The sequence below is a fragment of the Prionailurus viverrinus genome, chromosome B1 (genome assembly GCF_022837055.1).
Source record: "Prionailurus viverrinus isolate Anna chromosome B1, UM_Priviv_1.0, whole genome shotgun sequence".
NCBI lineage: Eukaryota > Metazoa > Chordata > Mammalia > Carnivora > Felidae > Prionailurus > Prionailurus viverrinus.
The window spans coordinates 193,367,484-193,377,211 of NC_062564.1; the positions used below are offsets into that span (position 1 = coordinate 193,367,484).

The window sequence follows — 9,728 nt, forward strand, 5'->3', positions numbered from 1 at the left end:
GCTTTCCCTGCTAGGAACATGTCTCCCACGCGGCAGCCTGGCTCCTTTTCTTCTCTAACATCTAAGGCTTAATCATCGCTACCTCGGAGAGCCCTTCCCTGACCACCAATCTAATGAAACAGCCTCCCCACAGCCTAGTCTCACTCAGAGAGAAATGGCTTTCTTCACAGCACTTACAGGAAGTTTTATTTGCACATTTACTTACGTGTTCGTGTTTGTCTCTTGCTCTTCATGGTAAGTTGTCAAAGAAAGGGCTGGTGACCAGCTGTTCTCTGTGCACAGAGCACTCAGCAGAGGGCACGAGCTATAGCAGGTGCTCAGTAAATGTTTATTGAGGAACGAATGGTTCACACCATTCTCTACATACATTTAAAAATGGGCATAAGTCCCCAAACAATGCTTGCTTGGTATACAGATGGATTTATTGATTTCTTACAGTCATTACATAGTTCCCAGGAATTTGGGGCCCATGGTTAAAGTCATCAGTGTGACTAGACAAATTCATTTGGCAAATGGAAAACCTGAGAGCCAGAGAGAAATAATTTGTCCAGGGCCACTGAGAGAGTGATTGCTTAGCCAGGATTAGAATCGGATTCTTGTAATATCTACTGCAGTGGTTAAATCGGGCTGTAGAGACACTTGACTTCAAACCCATGGCTCTATCACTTACTGCCCATATGGCTTTTCGTTGCTTGTCTATGTCTCTGTCTTTTTCTTTTGTAAAAAGGGGACAATAATACTTCAGGGTCATTAGGAAGTTTAAATAGGTCATATATCAAAGGTTATCATGATTAAAGCGTCCCTCTCTGAATAAGGTGGTCAATAAACAATTATGATTCCAATACATGGTTTAGATTTAGAGGACTTTACTCATGCTTCACTTATCTCCTCATTCGGTTATTGGCCCACTTTTGTTTTATTGCCAGGTCCTTCCTGGGTACTGGAATGCCAAAGATGTTGAAGGCGTTATCTCTGCCCTTGAGAGTGTCAGAGTCCAGTGGCCTAAGAAAGACTCATAAGCAGATAGTTGAGTAAAGCAAGATCGATGCTGGATACGGGTATGTGCAAAGGCAGTGATGGGCTCCATCTCATGTGGCATTGCAGAGCAGAGAGAATTTTCCTTGATTTCCCTCTCTAGGCATGAGGTACCTATGTCTCTACAAATCCATAAAGGTTTCTAGGTGAATAGTGTAAGGAACACAAGCACATAAAAGCCCAACGATGTGGCAGAGTGTGGGGACACAGAAGTTTAGAGTCTCTGGATACCCCTTTACTTTCTCTTTCTCTCTTTCTATTTCTCTCTCTGTGTCATCACATCACTGCCGAAGCCAAGAGTTCTCAAGCCTGTGTGTATTTCACAATCACCTAGTAGACTTGTTGAAACCCAGACTTCTGGGCTTCACCCTCAGTAGGTTGGGGGTGGAGCTTGAGCATCTTAATTTCTAATATTCCCAGGAAATACTGATGCTGCGTGTCAGGAAACCACACTTTGAGACAACTGGCTTACTATATGGCTCTCATTATGGCTGCACATTAAAATCATCTGGGAGACTGTAAAAAATAGTAACACCTGATCCCTGCCTCCTGAATATTTTATTTCAGTTGATTTAGGATGGAGCTCAGATCTGAATATTTTTAAAAAGCTTCCCAGATGATCTTAACACACATCAGAACTGAATATTATTGCGATACCCGTTCATGGTTTGGCTTCTTTCAGGGAACACAAACAAGACAAGATTGGAAACCTTGCATAATATCTATTCAACTGATATCACTTGGTTAGTTTGTCCCAACTTCCACCTTTTTCATGCTATTGGCCAATATGTGCAAAGAGTAATGTATTTTCATCAAGTCAAGCTGTGTAATCTCAGGAAAATCATGTCTCTGTCACATCTCATGAGATGAAAATGCTAAGTGCACTTGGATGAATCTGGTAAGGCTGGGACCTCCCATTTCAGTGAGGTGTCAGGGTCCTAGACCCCTGAGTGAAGTTTCTTAAATCTTTCCTTTTAAAGATCAGGACTCATTCTACAAACTGGGGTGAGGTAGAAAGAGGGGTGCAAGGAATTAGGCACTACCTGATTCCCTGTTCTCCTTTCTCCTCAACTGAAAACCATGGAAATGTCAAAGTCATTGCCAGCTCTGAAATTCCTGGATTCTATGTTGAGTTTCTAATTATGAATGTAGCTGCTGGTTCTCGAGGCCCCACCGTATGCTGATGATCTGTGAACAGGGCTTGTACATGCATTCCTTCACCAAACCTCAAGGTTTTTTTTTTTAGTTTTATTTATTTATTTATTTATTTATTTATTTATTTATTTTGAGAGGGAGGGGGCAGGGGAATGGCAGAGGGAGGGAGAGAGAGAGAATCCCAGGCAGGCTCTGCACTGTCAGCATGGAGCCCTACACAGGGCTCAATCTCACTAACTGTGAAATCATGACCTGAGCCGAAATCAAGAGTCGGACCCCTTAACCGACTGAGCGACCCAGGTGCCCCCAAACCTCACAACTCACTCCCATTCTTTTTCACAGATGAAAAATCAAGTTTCAGGGAAATTAAGTATTTTCTAAGAAGTAGCCATTGCTGAGCTGAGATTCCATCATGGTGCAGGGCAGTGCCTCTGCTTTCATTTTGGCCCAACATTCCCTTAAACCCCCTCCCACCCCTCACCCCCTACTCCCCTGCTCATGCCCCATCACAGCCAGCAGAGCTGGGAGTTTGCAGCCTGAATTAGCAGCTCTGTTTGAGATTCAGAGCTGTGAATTCAATATAAGAACTGTCGGCATGGTTATACATTTCTTTGGGCGTATTTGGCTATGCAGGTGCCAGCTGAGCATTGGATGTAACCAGCACTGGGGTTTTCCAGGCTTAAGACAATGCAAAGAGAGTAGGCAAGGGAATTGAGGGAATATGCAAGGTGAAGAATCTCTCCATAGACCTTGGTGTCTAGCTTAGAGAGCCACTGCGTGAGGGTGAAAGAGAATAGGAAGAAAATAAGATCCATGGATTAGAGGCTCCCAGACGGTTGAAGAGTTGTTGGGGTTGGACCAGTAGAGAGAATGATCTGGAAACTTAGAACATGGTGGCTGGAAAATAGGATAGAGACACAGTGATTGTGGGAAATTATTGGTAAGGATGGGGTCTAGGAGGGTATAATGGTGTGAGGCATGGGGGTGGGAAGATTGATCTTCCAAGGACAGCAGGTCAACAAATTTAGAGGCCAGCAAATTAAAAATCTCCCCTATAAGTGTGGCTCCCGAATTTCAGCATTCTTCACTATCACCTCAATGGCTCCCCCATACCTTGCATCTGCCCCACATCTGCTCCAGTCCAAGAATTTGCACTCTGAACACGTTCCCGTGGGATCCTGATGCTGCTGTTTCAGGACCACACTTCGTGAATTACTGTTCTACAAGGATATCAGAATCACAAAGAATCATGTGATGAGTAGAATCTTAACCATCAGGGAATCAGTTAAAGGCCTTTGCCAGGATACACTTTTATCACCACATAGAGAAACATATGGTATAAGACAGAGTCTCACACTTCATTGTTTATTGCAATTATCTGGGGGACTGGGAAAAATACAATGTTCTGGGTATACCCAGAGATTCTGAATCCATAGATTTAGGATGAGATTCAGAAATAATGTGTTTTAATAAATGCCAGAAGTGTTTCTGAGTCAAGTGATCCAAGGACCCACTTCAGAAACACTGGTGCAGAGTTAAGTCTGCCGTCCAGCTTGGTCTTACACTGGGCCTGCTTATCAACTTCTCTGACGTGTAGATTTCTTGTCTGTGAAATGGGAGTCAGTAATTTGCCTGCAAGATTGCTGTAAAGATTAAGTGGAATAAATGTGAAAACCTTTCGTAAACATTAACTCTCTATCAGTTGTTTAATTTTTATTAATGCAACTCATTATTTTGTTGGCAGAAATTTCCCTGTACATCCAGTGTATCAATTTCACAGGGAGGAGAGCCGAGAAGAAAACGAGTTTGTGTTTGTTGATTTCCTACTACGTGCAGGGAACTACAGCAGGTGTTTTACTTGTGTTCTTTAGTTTGGTTCTCACAGCCAACAGTTTTCAGGTAAGGAATTCCTTGGGGTTTGTGATGGGAGTAATGAATCAGATTATTCTTTCTTTTGAGTTTTTAACCAATGGAGAAATGAACATAGACATCACTTAAAAATCAAAAGCCCTAATTATGGTAGACAGGTTCTGTGTTAAGCAGAGCGTGGAGCCTGCTTAAGATTCTTTCTCCCCTCTGCCCCTCTCCTCCACTTGCTCTCTCTCTCTAAAGTGTGTGCTCTCTCTCTAAAGTGAAAATAAAAATTACCAAAATTAGGAGACTTTGGGGCACCTGGGTGGCTTAGTCGGAGGAGCGTGGGACTCTTGGTTTTGGCTCAGGGTCATGATCTCACAGTTCGTGGGATCAGGCCCTATGTCAGCCTCTGCACTGACCGCACTGAGCCTGCTTGGGATTCTCTCTCTGCCTATCTCTCTCTGCCCCTCCCCCACTCCAAAGAAATAAATAAACATTAAAAATAAAGTTCTTAAAAATAATGGTAGAATTAGACCAGAAGTAGAGGTAACCATCCTACCTCCCTCTGCTTACGTCTCACACACACACACACACACACACACACACAAAGGAATGGACACACACTCAACATACACAGCCCTTGTGCTAGCTGTTACTCTATTGTCTCTTGGCTCCAAATCAGCCCTTTTATGCTCAGCTCTGTGATGCTGGTGCTGGGGCATTTCTGCTTTGTCAGCTGCTCATTGTTAGGATCTGCCAATAGGGGGCACTAGAGAGAGAGAGAGAGTGTAGCAGGCTGGAAGGAAAAGGAGGCACCTGTCTATGGGCTGCCCATCTTCTTCCTGTTCCTGCAGGCATTACATCCCGGAAGAGGCAGGTCCCTCCTAAGGGCAGCAGCTGAACTGAGTTTGCTGCTTTTTCAACGTTTGCAGAACCAGCCTCCCTCTGCCCCTGGTGACCGCCACCCCCGTCGATCCCCTCCCCAGAAGTCTGGCTCCATGGGTGCTCTGCAGAGCTTCAACGTTTTCTAACCCCCAGTCTCTTCCTCCTGTTCCCACGGCTCTATGGGTGGTAGCTGCTTCTGGCAGTTACTATCTCTGTGATACTCTTGAGTTCTCTTTTATCCTTTCAGTTTCCTAGGTAACAACTTTATACCTAGTTAACAATTCTTTATATTAGATTCCCTCTTTTCAAATAACTCGTGTGATTTCTGTCCTCTGAAAGCACTTTGATACTCACAAGCACATACACACCAAGCAGAGCAAATAAACAGCTGCAGACTTCCTCCCTTCGCTCCCCCCAATGCCAGGGTCAAGGTCTGCCCCACATAGCTTACCACATGGAGGAAGGAAAATGTGGATGTACAGACAGTTTATCCCTTATTCCAAAGAGGACAAGGGAGCTGCAAAAGAACAGAACTACACATGCCCAGTTTCCTGATGGGTTGTAAGTCTTCCTTTGGTGGATTTCCCCAAATTTTGAAGGCTTCAGTCAATGCTATCCTTACCCCCCTCTCCCTACAAGGAAATTAATGCAGCGGCATAAAATCATCCTCCTTAGCAAAGATTTACTCGGAGTACACCACCCAGGCAAACATACAGGCAAGTGACCAGCTCAGGCTCAGGTTTGTCTGATGCAAACTCCTGTTTTTCCCATGACATGATGTGGTCTTTCTCAGCAGCCTAAGTAAGTCCCATGAATGGGGTCGGAGAACAGATTTCAGCCCACAACGCCCAGGACTCATTTCATCCTTTAGGAAGAAAGGACTGTTCTGTGGCCTCTGAAAGGTCTTATTGGTCATGTCGACTTCCTACCCCACACAGTACCTTCTTTTCCAATGTTTCCATTTTTGGCAATGGCCAAGTTTTTGAAAATAGAGCTACTTCTGATGATTTAGTGGCAGAGGTAGGGGGAGAGATCATACTGGTGTCTCAGAAAATGAGGTTCTCACCTCTTCCTCTTATGTCCTTTCCCCTTTCTCTTTACCACACAGACTTAGCTATTCATCCTCACAAGGCCACAGGACTCCAAATGTCTCCCTAGAGCTGACTTGCATTATTCCCGTCTTTGTGAACCTTTGCCATCCTCTCTCAGCCAGTTCAATGCAGTTTGGCATGCCATAGAATCTCTGGTTCACGTGTCTTTTTTGCCTCTCCCTGGAATGTAATTTCTTAGGGAGAAGGGACCACATTTTATTCATCTGTGTATCTCTCCAGTTCCTGAGTTCTTAATGGGGGTTGAAATTCATGGGGCTGAGAATTTGAATAGAAACAGAATACATCTTTATTTTCACTAACTGCTAACAGAAATTCAGGATGTCCTTCAATCATGAACATAAGCAACAGCCATGATAGAATCGGAGTACCTATGTCTTTGCCACGGGTAGAAATCCCAGGTGTTTTTATATCACATTATAGGTTATTGCAGACATCTCAAAATATCTTAGGCTCATCACTGTTCTGAAGCACTGGTGGCTCTTAGACTTGCTGCGAGATTGTGTTATGATGTTTAAATAAAGAAACACATATATTACGGTGTCACCGTTTTTAAAAAGTATTTTGAAAACTGTATTTCAATATAATTGGTTTCCTCTGTAATCCTATATTTTTGTTTTATGCATTTAAATACATTATTCTAAGAAAGGAGTCTGCAGACTTCACCAAACTGACAAACGAATTCCTGTCTTAGTGTCTAACTCAGTGCCATGTTCAAGGTGCGGTGAGTGAAACTTACAGTAAATGAAAGAATTAGATTAAATAATTTCTACCTTAAGGAAGAATATTTGGTCTAAATTAACACATAATGCTGGTAAATAAATCCACTTAAACTCATACTTCTCATAGCATACCAAAACTCATTCTAGATCAATTAAAGAGTTACATATATATTAAAAATAAAATGAATTAGATTCATTTATTTGTTGACTACTTGTGGAATGCCTGCTTCATGCCAGACACAATTCTAAGCAATAGAATACTGCAATAAATAGAAACAAAGTCTCAGCTGGTGCTAGAAGAATCAGATATCCATACAATGGACCCCAATCCGAATCTTGTACTATATGCAACAGATTACCCCAAATGGTTCATACTCTTAAAATTAAATCCTTAATCTGCAAATCTTTAAAAGAAAACGTGAGAAAGTCTTCGGAACCTTACATTAGGCACAGATTTATTAGTTCCAATACCAAAGCGATCCATTTTGAAAAATGAATAAATTGGACTTTATCAAAATTAAGAATTTCTGCTCTTAGACAGGTACCATTAAGTGAACACAAGACAAACCACAGACCGGGAGAGAGTATTTGTAAATCAGGTACCCGATAAAAGACTGTGTCCAGAATACATAAAGAACTCCCAAAATTCATAATAATAAGGAAATAAACACACCAATAAAAATTAGGCAAAGGATTTAAACAGGCGTCTCACCAAAGGACATAGATGGATGGCAAATATATTCATAAAAGGGTGTCCAGCATAATTGGTCATTAGGGAAATGGAAATTAAAGCCACAATAAGATACCACCGCTTGCTTATTGGGATGGCAAACGAAAACCCTGGCAACTGGCAGCTGATAATACCAAGTGCTGGCGAGGATGTGGAATGCCTGGAACCCTCACACATTGCTGCTGAGAGTACAAAACCATTCAGCAATTCTGGAAAACAACGTGGCAGTTTCTTACATAATTAAACTTACATTTAATATATGACTTAGCAGTCCCACTCCTGGGTGTTTACCTAAGAAAAATGAAAGCTTATGTTTACAAAACAATATGCATGCAAGTGTTCCTAACAGCTTTATTTGTCAGAGCCAAAAACTGAAAACAACCCAAATGTCCTTAAACTGATGAATGAATAAACAGACTGCCGTATAATCCACACAATGTCATACTTCTTAGCATTAAAAAAGGAACAGATTACTTATACATGCAACAACATGAATGAATCTCGTATGTATTATGTTAAGTGAAAGAAGCCATAAAGGCTACAGACTATATGGTTCCATTTTTATGATATTCTGGAAAAGGTAAAACCAGAGATGCAGAAAACAGATCATTGGTTGCCAGGAACTGGGGTGAGAGGAGGGGCTGGCTAAAAAGGGGAATGGGGAGTTTTTGGGGGGTGACGGAACAGTTTTTTATATCTTGATTGTGGTAGTGGTTTCATGAGTATGTATTGGTTAAAACTCACAGACTTCTGGGTGCCTGGGGGGCTCAGTGAGTTAAGCGTCCGACTACGGCTCAGGTCACGATCTCGTGGTCCATGAGCTCGAGCCCCATGTCCGGCTCTGTGCTGACAGCTCAGAGCCTGGAGCCTGCTTTGGATTCTGTGTCTCCCTTCTCACACTCTGTGTCTCTATCTCTCAAAACTAAATAAGCATTAGAAAATTTAAGAAAAGCCCTCACAGACTTCCATGCTAAAAAGGATACATTTTATTGTATGTAAATTAGTAAAAAATGAAAAAATGTAGGCAAAAAACAAAAACAACAAATTCCTAGCTCTTGTGAGGAAAACAGTTTTTAAAAAATACACAAGTAGATACAAGTTACTTAAGGCTAAGCACTGTGAAGAAGAACAGAGGAGCAAGAGGCAGTCAGGAATGAGGGAACATGGTGCACATTTATAGAGGCTGGCCAGGGAAGCCCTCTCTGTTAGCTGGACTTTACAACAGGGACCCGAATAGAATTGATTTTATTTTTAAAATTGCAGGAAGAGGAAAGGGAATATTTGTTAGACCTCTGTAGGGGTGATGATTTTCGAAACTCCGCAATGGCAGAGAAAAGGAAAGATAAATAGATGTTCCTTTCTAGTGTTTACAAAATTCTGGAAAACCAACTCCTTAAAGGTCCGCAGAAGGTAATGCCTGGACCAGTTGGAGCAGGGTCGTGTGCATCAGGGAGTGACTGGGAACCTGGCCTGAGTGTGGGTCTTGAGGGACCTTGAGGAGGAAGAAGAGGGCTGCAGGGAAGGAAGAACGGCAAGACAGAATCTTTGGAAGGTCCCCTCCTGCACCCTAACTCAGGGACCTGACCCTCCAGCCACAGGGTCCTCCACCAAAGCCTCAACGCTCTTCTCTCTCTGATTGGGGTTCGGGAGGTTAAATGAGTAATTTCTCTTTGCAGGTGCTGCGATCAGGTGTTCTCATTCTATATATAAAACTCTGGCACTCATGTGCAGATATCCAGAAAGCTCAATTAATCCCAAACATCCCTTCCCACAGAGATATCCCAAAATAAAATCTTCGGCACATGTAAAGTGGCTTAACTGTTTCCTTGACTTAATGACTAAGTCGAAGCTTATGAAAGGTTTTTATGAAGAGGATGCTGTGCTTTATTCCTCAGGTTCATGGGCAGCTGAGTTAGAAGACAGGAACTCAGATAAAAGCTGGAGAATTTGGGGCACCTGGCTCAGCTGATTAAGCGTTCAAATCTTGGTTTCGTCTCAGGTCATGATCTTGTGGTTCGTGCGTTCGAGCCCCACATCGGGTACTGTGCTGTCAGTGTGGAGCCTGTTTGGGATTCTCCCTCTCCCCGTCTCTCTTTGGCCCTCCCCCACTTTCTCTCTCTCTCTCTCTCTCTCAAAATAAATAAACAACAGCAACAACAACAAAAAGCTGGAGTTTGTGGTTGGACAAAAAGAAGAACTTAATGCACTGAGAGATTAAATATAAGAATTGGCTGTCGA

General features: G+C 42.6%; 1 long non-coding RNA gene across 1 annotated transcript; it reads left to right on the forward strand.

The window, feature by feature from the left end:
* Positions 1 to 924: 924 nt before the first annotated feature.
* On the forward strand, positions 925 to 9,480 carry LOC125163464 (uncharacterized). Its single transcript, XR_007151470.1, has 3 exons — positions 925 to 1,058; positions 3,935 to 4,089; positions 9,386 to 9,480. It is a non-coding gene; the product is annotated as an uncharacterized LOC125163464 (long non-coding RNA).
* Positions 9,481 to 9,728: the final 248 nt, after the last annotated feature.